Here is a 10,914-nt window from a genome sequence, read left to right on the forward strand (position 1 = left end):
TGCTTTAACCTACTCAGAGTAATAAACCTTCGTAGCGTGAAAAATCTTTTATCTGGGGGCCATTTCTTTATAGAAACTACTGGAGCTTGTGCTGTGCTCTTTCAAAGAAAGTTGGACACCTTCACAGCAAATTGACAAGCTGCGTGAAATCCAGACACGTGTCAAGGCAGATTTACTTGAGTTCCTGCTCTAACCTACTTGGAGTTAAAAGTCTTTGTAGCGTGAAAAACCTTTCATCTGGGGGCCATTTCTTTACAGATAGCAATAAAGACTGTGCCTGTTTCCAGCCGGGGACTTTTCGCGTGTGAGGCAAACGTGATAACCACTACACTACGGGACTTGTTCTTCTTTCTCTACCATGATCTACCATGCTCTAACCTACTTGGAGATAAAAGCCTTCTTAGAGTGAAAAACCTTTTATCTGGGGGCCATTTCTTTACAGAAAATACTGGAGCTTGTGCTGTGCTCTGTCAGGGAAAATTGGACTGCTTCACTGCAGATTGACAAGGCAGTCTTCCTTGAGTTCCAGCTTTAACCTACTCAGAGTAATAAACCTTCGGAGCGTGAAAAATCTTTTATCTGGGGGCCATTTCTTTATAGAAACTACTGGAGCTTGTGCTGTGCTCTTTCAAAGAAAGTTGGACACCTTCGCAGCAAATTGACAAGCTGCGTGAAATCAACACACGTGTCAATGCAGACTTCCTTGAGTTCCTGCTCTAACCTACTTGGAGATAAAAGCCTTCTTAGAGTGAAAAACCTTTTATCTGGGGGCCATTTCCTTACAGAAAGTACTGGAGCTTGTGCTGTGCTCTGTCAGGGAAATTTTGGACAGCTTCACAGCAGATTGACAAGCTGAGTGAAATCCAGAAACGTGTCATGGCAGACTTCCTTGAGTTCCTGCTCTAACCTACTTGGAAAGCCTTCTTAGAGTGAAAAATCTTTTATCTGGGGGCCATTTCTTTACAGAAACTACTGGAGCTTGTGTTGTGCTCTGTCAGGGAAAGTTGGAAACCTTCACAGCAAATTGAAAAGCTGCGTGAAATCCAGACACGTGTCAAGGCAGATTTCCTTGAGTTCCTGCTCTAACCTACTTGGAGTTAAAAGTCTTTGTAGCGTGAAAAACATTTTATCCTGGGGCCATTTCTTTACAGATAGCAATAAAGACTGTGCCTGTTTCCAGCCGGGGACTTTTCGCGTGTGAGGCAAACGTGATAACCACTACACTACGGGACTTGTTCTTCTTTCTCTACCATGATCTACCATGCTCTAACCTACTTGGAGATAAAAGCCTTCTTAGAGTGAAAAACCTTTTATCTGGGGGCCATTTCTTTACAGAGAATATTGGAGCTTGTGCTGTGCTCTGTCAGGGAAAATTGGACACCTTCACAGCAGATTGACAAGGCAGTCTTCCTTGATTTCCTGCTTTAACCTACTCAGAGTAATAAACCTTCGTAGCGTGAAAAATCTTTTATCTGGGGGCCATTTCTTTATAGAAACTACTGGAGCTTGTGCTGTGCTCTTTCAAAGAAAGTTGGACACCTTCACAGCAAATTGACAAGCTGCGTGAAATCAACACACGTGTCAATGCAGACTTCCTTGAGTTCCTGCTCTAACCTACTTGGAGATAAAAGCCTTCTTAGAGTGAAAAACCTTTTATCTGGGGGCCATTTCCTTACAGAAAGTACTGGAGCTTGTGCTGTGCTCTGTCAGGGAAATTTTGGACAGCTTCACAGCAGATTGACAAGCTGAGTGAAATCCAGAAACGTGTCATGGCAGACTTCCTTGAGTTCCTGCTCTAACCTACTTGGAAAGCCTTCTTAGAGTGAAAAATCTTTTATCTGGGGGCCATTTCTTTACAGAAACTACTGGAGCTTGTGTTGTGCTCTGTCAGGAAAGTTGGAAACCTTCACAGCAAATTGAAAAGCTGCGTGAAATCCAGACACGTGTCAAGGCAGATTTCCTTGAGTTCCTGCTCTAACCTACTTGGAGTTAAAAGTCTTTGTAGCGTGAAAAACATTTTATCCTGGGGCCATTTCTTTACAGATAGCAATAAAGACTGTGCCTGTTTCCAGCCGGGGACTTTTCGTGTGAGGCAAACGTGATAACCACTACACTCACGGACTTGTTCTTCTTTCTCTACCATGATCTACCATGCTCTAACCTACTTGGAGATAAAAGCCTTCTTAGAGTGAAAAACCTTTTATCTGGGGGCCATTTCTTTACAGAGAATATTGGAGCTTGTGCTGTGCTCTGTCAGGGAAAATTGGACACCTTCACAGCAAATTATCTGGGGGCCATTTCTTTACGGAGAATATTGGAGCTTGTGCTGTGCTCTGTCATGGAAAATTGGACACCTTCACAGCAAATTGACAAGCTGCGTTAAATTCAGACACGTGTCAAGGCAGAATTCCTTGAGTTCCTGCTCTAACCTACTTGGAAAGCCTTCTTAGAGTGAAAAACCTTTTTTCTGGGGGCCATTTCTTTACAGATAGCAAAACAGACTGTGCCTATTTCCACCCGGTTTCGAACCGGGGACCTTTCGCGTGTGAGGTAAACGTGATAACCACTACACTACGGGACTTGTTCTTCTTTCCCTACCATGATCTACCATGCCCTAACCTACTTGGAGATAAAAGCCTTCTTAAAGTGAAAAACCTTTTATCAGGTGGCCATTTCTTTACAGAAAATACTGGAGCTTGTGCTGTGCTCTGTCAGGGAAAATTGGACAGCTTCACAGCAGATTGACAAGGTAGACTTCCTTGAGTTCCTGCTTTAACCTACTCAGAGTTAAAAGCCTTTGTAGCGTGAAAAACCTTTTATCAGGTGGCCATTTCTTTACAGAAACTACTGGAGCTTGTACTGTGCTCTGTCAGGGAAAATTAGACACCTTCACAGCAGATTGACAAGCTGCGTGAAATCCACACACGTGTCAAGGCAGACTTCCTTGAGTTCCTGCTCTAACCTACTTGGAGATAAAAGCCTTCTTAGAGTGAAAAACCTTTTATCTGGTGGCCATTTCTTTACAGAAAATACTGGAGCTTGTGCTGTGCTCTGTCAGGGAATATTTGACAGCTTCACAGCAGATTGACAAGGCAGACTTCCTTGAGTTCCTTCTTTAACCTACTATGAGATAAAAGCCTTCTTAAAGTGAAAAACCTTTTATCTGGGTGCCATTTCTTTACAGATAGCAATAAAAACTGTGCCTGTTTCCGCCCGGGGACCTTTCGCGTGTGAGGCGAACGTGATAACCACTACACTACAGAAACTTGCTCTTTTTTTCTACCATGATTTACCTGGAATGTCGCAAAGACTTTAGGAATTCTCGCAAAACAAGAAGCAATGTTTCTGCTCGGTTTTGAACCGAGGACCTTTCGCGTGTTAGGCGAACGTGATGACCACTAAACTACAGAAACTCCTGGAGCTTTACTTGTGCTCTGTCAGGGAAAATTACACACCATTAGAGCAGATTGACAAGCTGCGTGAAATCCACACACGTGTTAAGGCAGACTTCCTTGAGTTCCTGCTTTAACCTACTCAGAGAAAAGCGTTTGTAGCGTGAAAAACCTTTTATCAGGTGGCCATTTCTTTACAGAAAATACTGGAGCTTGTGCTGTGCTCTGTGAGGGAAAATTGGACACCTTCACAGCAAATTGACAACCTGCGTGAAATCCACACACGTGTCAAGGCAGACTTCCTTGAGTTCCTGCTTTAACTGTTGTGGATTCCCCGGATTAAAGAAGACTCCGAGCATTAGGTTTTGATAGCAAAAATTCAGACTTTTATTGATCAATACAAGCCGAGTCTGTCTAAGGTCCACACAGAACCACTCTATAGACAGAACCCCCGCTCACCACTATTCAGGGGTTTTTATATGGTCCTCACACTACCACTTCACAGTAATATATGGTGGCCTCCTGAATAACCCTTGTTAAATGAGGATCACAGGTGTAAGACAACAGATGTAAAATGCCAAAAACAGATGGGTTCTAAATAGTGGGGTTTTTAGCTTATGTCTGACCGCAGTTATAATGGTAACTGAATTATATATGATTTACTTTATATTTCGATTAGCAAAAACTTCTTCATATTTCCCCCTTTGAGACGTTTACGTCTCATTTTACTCTTGAGTGACATTTCATGATTCAGTCTGTTCTCTTAACGCTATCTAGTAACCAAAAATAGTCCCTATGTTACATTACAACAAGTCTAAATCATGCCACTTCACTCAAGAAGGTGTTAGGGCCAAACCTCTTCCCTCAGTCTTTTTGGCTAGAAGGAAGTAAAAGACCATAACACCTTGATTTTACTTTAGTCAATGTAGAGGGGTTGTATACTTGTTACTATGTCTATGGTTATCCTAATTATGGAACACATCTAGGTCAATAAAATAGATTAAACATAAACATAAACAAATATGAATGTGTAGGTAAGAAGGGTACCTCCTAAATGCTGATCAGAAACATCATAAAACAAAATCATCATAAAACAAAATATAAAACATGCATAATAGTTTTTTTCCCACAATTTTCGTAGTTGTATGGATTTGGAATGGCTATTAATTGGCTTCCAGGTGTTTTGGTACATACTAGGCAGTCTTTCTTATTTAATTCTGCTGTTGTGAAAGTGGCCCATTCATACCACTGATTGCTTTGTGCCAGTTCCCACAAAACATCTAGCTTGGTGTCATCCTCGTACATATTGTCATTGTTCTCGCTGTTCCTGCGTTGCTTTCCATGTAGTCCTGCTTCAACTGAGTCGCTGCTGGGTTTGGTGGAGGGCTGAAAAGTTGATGGTAGGAAAGTGAGGTTGTGCGGCAGAGAGTTGTTCTGTGCTTGACTTGTGGGGGCTGGAGTTGTGATGTTGTCTTTGGCTTGAACTTGTGACAGACATGTGCTGATCAGGCATGTGGTCAACAATATTATCGCCATTGTCTTGCTGAGCTCTCTCTGTTGCATGTTCTTTATTATTCTGTATTGTGGCTGGTCTTTCTTTGGGAAGTCTTGTGCAATGATTCAGATGGTACCAAGTGCTGCTTCCCTCTACTTGAATAGCAGTTGGTGTTGCTGCTGTGACGTTATACGGCCCTTCCCTTCTTGGCTCGTTCCATTTCCTTCTGAATACTCTCAGATAGACCTGATCTCCTGGGGTGATGGCACACCTGGTTTCCGTCTGCTCCGACAGCTCCTTTCTTTTTTCCTGCGCACAAATAGCTTTATGGATAGCCGTTAGTTCTTTCATGTACGATTTTAACTCCATTTGTAGTTGTTCTAGTGGGGGTCCCTTGTATGGACCTCTGTTACATGGTGCAGGCATCATGCGTCCAGTAAGCATTTGGTGAGGAGTTAGATGTGTGTTTCGGTTAGTTTGCATGCGGTAACTCATCAGTGCAAGAGGCAAAGCATCAACCCAATTTAATTTAGTGCTTGCACATATTTTGTTAATTTTGGATTTGAGAAGACCATTTACTTTTTCAACTTGTCCCTGGAACTGAGGATGGTAAACACAGCCTAGTCTTTGTTTTATTCTCAAATTCTGTAGGACTTGTTTTATAGTTTTTTGTATAAAAGCTGATCCATTGTCCGAACTTATTTCTGAAGGAATTCCAAATCTTGAAACACTTCTCTTGTCAAAAATTTGATTACCGTTCCTGCTCCTCATCTGCTGATGGTACTGCTTCTACCCACAGCTAAACCTATCGACAACCACAAGCATGTATCTCTTTCCTGTACCCGTTTTATCATGTCTACATAATCCATAACTAAATGTTTGAAAGGACCTTCTGGTACCGGTATATGTCCTACTGGGGTCGTTATACCCTTTCTGACATTGTATTTAGCACAGACTTCACATGTAGACAAAACCTCTTCTACCATCGCATACAAGTATGGAGACCAATATCCTTGTCGTTTAATTTTCCTTATGACTTCCCCCTTTGCACAATGGTCAAAACCATGTGCATCTAGGATAAGAATATTCAGAAGTGATGTGGGTGCAATAATTTGTCCTTCGTGTGATCGCCAAATATTTTGTGAATCTTTTGTTGCTCCTCTTTGATGCCACATTGACTGTTCATATGGACCTGCTTGCTGCTGAATTCGGACTATGTCATCTAAGCTTGGCTGTGGTTCTATAATAATTTCTGGGGCTAATATCGCTACCTTGCAGCCAGAGGCCTTCTTAGCTTCTGAGTCAGCTAGGTTGTTTCCTTTAACAACAAGGTCATTTCCCTTTTTGTGTGCTGGGCATTTGACAACCGCCAGATGCTTTGGTAACATCATAGCAGAAATCAGTTGTTCTATCTGCTCGGCATGCTGAATGGGGTTTCCATCACTTCTTTTAAAACCTCTCTGTTTCCATACTGCACCAAAGAGGTGACACACACCATGTGCATATGCGGAATCTGTGAAAATATTGGCTGTCTGTCCCTTTGCTAGTGTACATGCAGCCGTAAGAGCTTTTAATTCCGCTAGTTGTGAGGAGCAAGGTTGTGTGCAATGTTGAGATAACACTGATACGAATTCTTCTCCATCTTTCTGTATTACAGCATAACCCGAATGAATGCCTAAGTGATCTCTAAAACTGGACCCATCTATAAAGTAAGTAACTTCAGCTTCAGGGATCGGATTAGATTCAAGGTCCGGACGTAATCTGGTGAATGCTAACGAGTTTGCTACACAATCATGCGGTGTACCTTCATACTCCAAGGGTATCGATTCTGCAGGATTAATGGTATTACATCGTTTAATAGTAATGTCTGGGTATGTAAGTAGTGTTGTATATGCTAATGTACGGGCTGGTGTTAAAACAAATTTCCCTTGTTCAATTAATTCAGCTGTTTTGTGATGTGTATAAATCAAAACTGGGTATCCCATGGTTATTTTAGATGCTTTTTCATACATTAGATTAACTGCTGCAAGACCTTGTTGGTAGCATGGGGGATATCCTTGAGCTACATTATCTAGTTTGGTGCTGTAATAAGCTATAGGCTGTTTTTTCCTACCGCTACATGTTTCCTGCATTAATGTGGCGGATGCGTATCCATCAACCCTGTTTGCAACATACAGGTAGAATGGTTTATTGTAGTCCGGTGTACTTAAAGCTGGTGCCTTTTGTAACTCTTTTTTAATTGATTCAAAGGCCATTAGGGCACCTGTGTGCCATGTTAAAGAGGACTTTGAGTTTTGTAACCCTGCTTGTTTCATGAGATCTCTTAATGGTCCAGTTTTTATTGCATAATCTTCTATCCAGTCACTACTGAAACCAGTCATTCCTAGAAATGTCATCATTTGACCTACTGTTTGTGGCTGGGGTACTTTACTTATGCCTGTATGGGTGCAATGCTTTTTGTACCAAAGGAAATTAAACGTCCTAGATATTCTACTTTTGGTAAGCAATATTGCAGTTTGGTTTTGGATACTTTGTGACCTCCTTGAGCTAATTTCGTCAGTACTTTGATGGAATCTCTATGACATTGATCTAGAGATATTGAGCAGATGATCACATCATCCATGTACTGTAAACAGGTGCTCTCTAGCATAAGGTCTTCTAGGTCGGTCTTGAGAACCTGGTTAAATATGTGTGGTGACAATTTATATCCCATTGGGAGTCTGGCATAGGTGTATTGTTTACCTGCATGAGTAAATGCAAACATATACCTACTTTCCTCTGCTACAGGAATACTGAAAAAGGCAGAGCAAAGGTCAATTACTGTAAAGTACTTGGCTTGAGGGGGGATGTTTGTTAGCAATGTGTGAGGGTTGGGAACATCTGTTGGCCAATCTTCTGTTCTAGCATTGATTGCTCTCAGATCATGTACAAGACGCCATTTGACTTTGTTTGCTTTGAGTATAGGATAGATGGGTGTGTTGCAGTAACTGTTTGTTTCTACTAACACTTTTGCTTTCACAAGTCCCTCAATTGTGGTTTTTATGCCTAATTCAGCCTCTTGACTCAATGGGTATTGTTTTTTCCGAGGAAGGCGTGCATTTGGTTTTAGCCTCACTTGTACTGGACTGGCTGACCTTACTAACCCTATGTCTGTCTCATGCTGGGACCATAGCTCAGCCAGCACCTGGTTTATTGCTCCCTGCAAAAGTTCAGCCGTAGTTCTTTCTGAGTCTGGTGTTGACATTACTTGCTCGGATTGCTTTTGTTTGATAATCACCTCCTGTGGGGTGCCTAATAATGAAGTCCCACATAGAATTTTTATGTAGTTTTGGTCAATGGAATGAAAAATTAACGGATTTATTGTCGGTTCCCATTTACTTTGCGTGGCTTGTTTCATCATCTGTCCTAAATGCTTGGTTTCCCATTTTTTCCCTACATATAAAGGTATATGCGGTACTGAATTATTCATATCAAACCATTTGTTTATTAATTCGTTTTCTGTTATTTTTAAGGCTGCTCCTTGTTCACCTATTATTATGTATTGTGAGATCATTTCAATTTTTTGTTCTTTTGTTTCTTCCTGCCATTCTTCTTCTAGAATTTTGTTTCTTGTTGGGTCATATTTCATTATGCAATGAAATCCTGTCTTGGGTATTCGTAACTCGGGGGTCTGTGCTTCAATGAATTTACCCCATTCGTCAATGATCTGCTTTACATCCTCTTCTATCTGCCCTATCCAATATACGTTTGTTTTCAGCTTGAAATCATCATTTGAGCTCCCTGCATATCTACATACACTCCGTCAGTAGAGCACCAAATTTGCAAGCCTAATTTACACAATGCATCTCTTCCTAATAGGTTAATAGGAGTTTGATCTGATATCAGAATAGGCATGGTTACACTTTTGTCTTTTGTTTGTAGGCAAATTGGAGCCGTCATAGGGATTAATTGTACTTGTCCCGAGAATCCTACTGTCTTTACAAATTTTCCAGACATGGGGAGGTGTGAGGCATAATTTGATTTTACACATGTATAGACTGCTCCTGTGTCTATCATCCCCTATAAGATTCTCTGGGCACCCCTAATAATTTGGATTTGGATTTCTCCATGGGACTGCAAAATTTTGATAGCGTGTCTGGTCCCCTGCCCACCTTCTAAACTCAGGGTCTGCTGTCCATGGGTTGGGACAATCTCTTCTTATATGTCCTGGCTGTCCACATTTCCAGCACAGTCCTGGAGGAAGATTAACAGCTCTGTTTCCTCCTTTTGGAGGTTGCAGTTGTTTTCTTTTCCACTCAGGGGGTCCTGGCTGGGCATAGACATTAACAATGGGTGTAGGTGTCGGGGTTGTATTTGGAGGGGTCAATGTGGGCACAGCTGGGTGTGAAACGTTAATGGGAGCCATTAAACTCATTTGGTTGGACTCCTCAGTTTTCACCACTGCTTGAGTCTTTTTCTTGTTTCTAGCTGTTAGTTCCTCAAGTTGCAACTGAATCAGTTTTCGTTGAATCTCTTTCTCTTGCTCTTTGAGCCTCAGTTCATTTTTCCTATATTGTTCAACCGCATGAGTCACATGGTCACAAAACTCTTTGTGTGATTTGGAGGTCAAACCGACTACATCCTCCAGCTTGCTTTTTACAGTTAGTGGCATGGCCTCTATTACAGAGTTTCTAAACAACGTAGACATAAGAGGGTCACCTTCTGGATTCCCTTCAGTTTCTTGTCTCCATCTTTTCAATTGTCTCTGTACATAGGTGATGGGATTTTCAGTTTCCCCCAACTGGTCTCCCCTCAATGCTTTCGGGTCGACCCTAGTGGGGTACTCAGCTCGTAGTGCCTGCCACATGTCGGGACGGTGTGCATCAAACTCAATGCCGTCCATGTTATGAGTGTCCACTGCTCCCTCGAGGCCCGCTGCCTGTAAGATTTCTTCCGTCTTTATTCCTTCTATAGTTTTTGCTAGGAGTGCTTTGACATCCCCCACGGCCAAAAGTTTGCCTGCTGTCTCTTCCTCAAACACCCTAATCCATTTTCCAGCTCCCTCGTGCATGTCAGGTAACCGGGTGATCAGACACTCTACATCTTGTGTTGCCCATGGAATATATTGAGCTCTTGTACCCTTAATTAAAATTGGAAGCTGTTTGTTCTGTGATCTTAATCGTCCTTTATGGAGTGTTTCCCTGTTCTCATCAGATGCAAACTCTCTTAACCTCATTTCTGTACCTTTGAATTTTTGTGTTATTTCTTCTTCTAGCCCGCATCCCTCATTGAGATCCTCATTTTCCCTTTCTGACTGAGCTTTTTGTTCATATGATATTTTCATTTTGTCTAAGGCTGTCTGTATTTCTCCGTAACAGTCTAAATAATCGCTTTCTTGTGGCTTTTTAATTTGTTTGGTTTTGGGTCTTACATCAGGTCCTGTTGGCTTCCCTTGTTCTAAATCAATTTCCCCTTCCATCCCAAGTTCGCCTAACACTTGATCTTTTCCTTGAGTAATGGAAATTGTCCTTCAGAGTTTCCATACGAGGGGGATCTACTAACCTCTTTCTTTTTCTTTATTTCTTGGTTTGCCTCTTTCAGAAATTTTTCTAGCCTGTTTTAGGGTTTTTAGTAAATCTTCGCCTTCTTTTTTAAATAATTTAAAAACTTCTTGCTCTTTTTGTCTTTTTCTTCTCTCTTTTCCGGTTCCGAATATGCCTTTAGTTTTGTAATTTTTACCAATGTTTCCATTTCCTCACACAATGTCACCTCAAATGTTCCTCTTCAGGCCATTTAGTACTCAAATTTTTTGTTCTCTTTTGCCACTTTCTGCAGAGCTTATGTATCAGTTCTTTAAGCAGAGGATGCTTTGCTCCCAATGTTTCTGCAGGAGTTGTCATAACTTCGCTATAAGTCAACCTGTATAACCTGTAAGAATAGTTTTTCCCTTCAATAGCTCTTAAAGTAAGAACTCTTAAGTATTTTATGATAAATGTCTACTGTACCCGCAAACCAAACAACAATATTCGCCACTTTTATCAGAAATAG

The 10,914-nt window shown here is 41.4% G+C and overlaps 1 non-coding gene across 1 annotated transcript; it reads right to left on the reverse strand.

The window, feature by feature from the left end:
• Positions 1-3,340: 3,340 nt before the first annotated feature.
• trnav-aac lies at positions 3,341-3,413 on the reverse strand. The gene has a single exon. It is a non-coding gene; the product is annotated as a tRNA-Val (tRNA).
• Between the last annotated feature and the right edge of the window lie 7,501 nt (positions 3,414-10,914).

Source organism: Puntigrus tetrazona, chromosome 9 (assembly GCF_018831695.1).
Source record: "Puntigrus tetrazona isolate hp1 chromosome 9, ASM1883169v1, whole genome shotgun sequence".
NCBI lineage: Eukaryota > Metazoa > Chordata > Actinopteri > Cypriniformes > Cyprinidae > Puntigrus > Puntigrus tetrazona.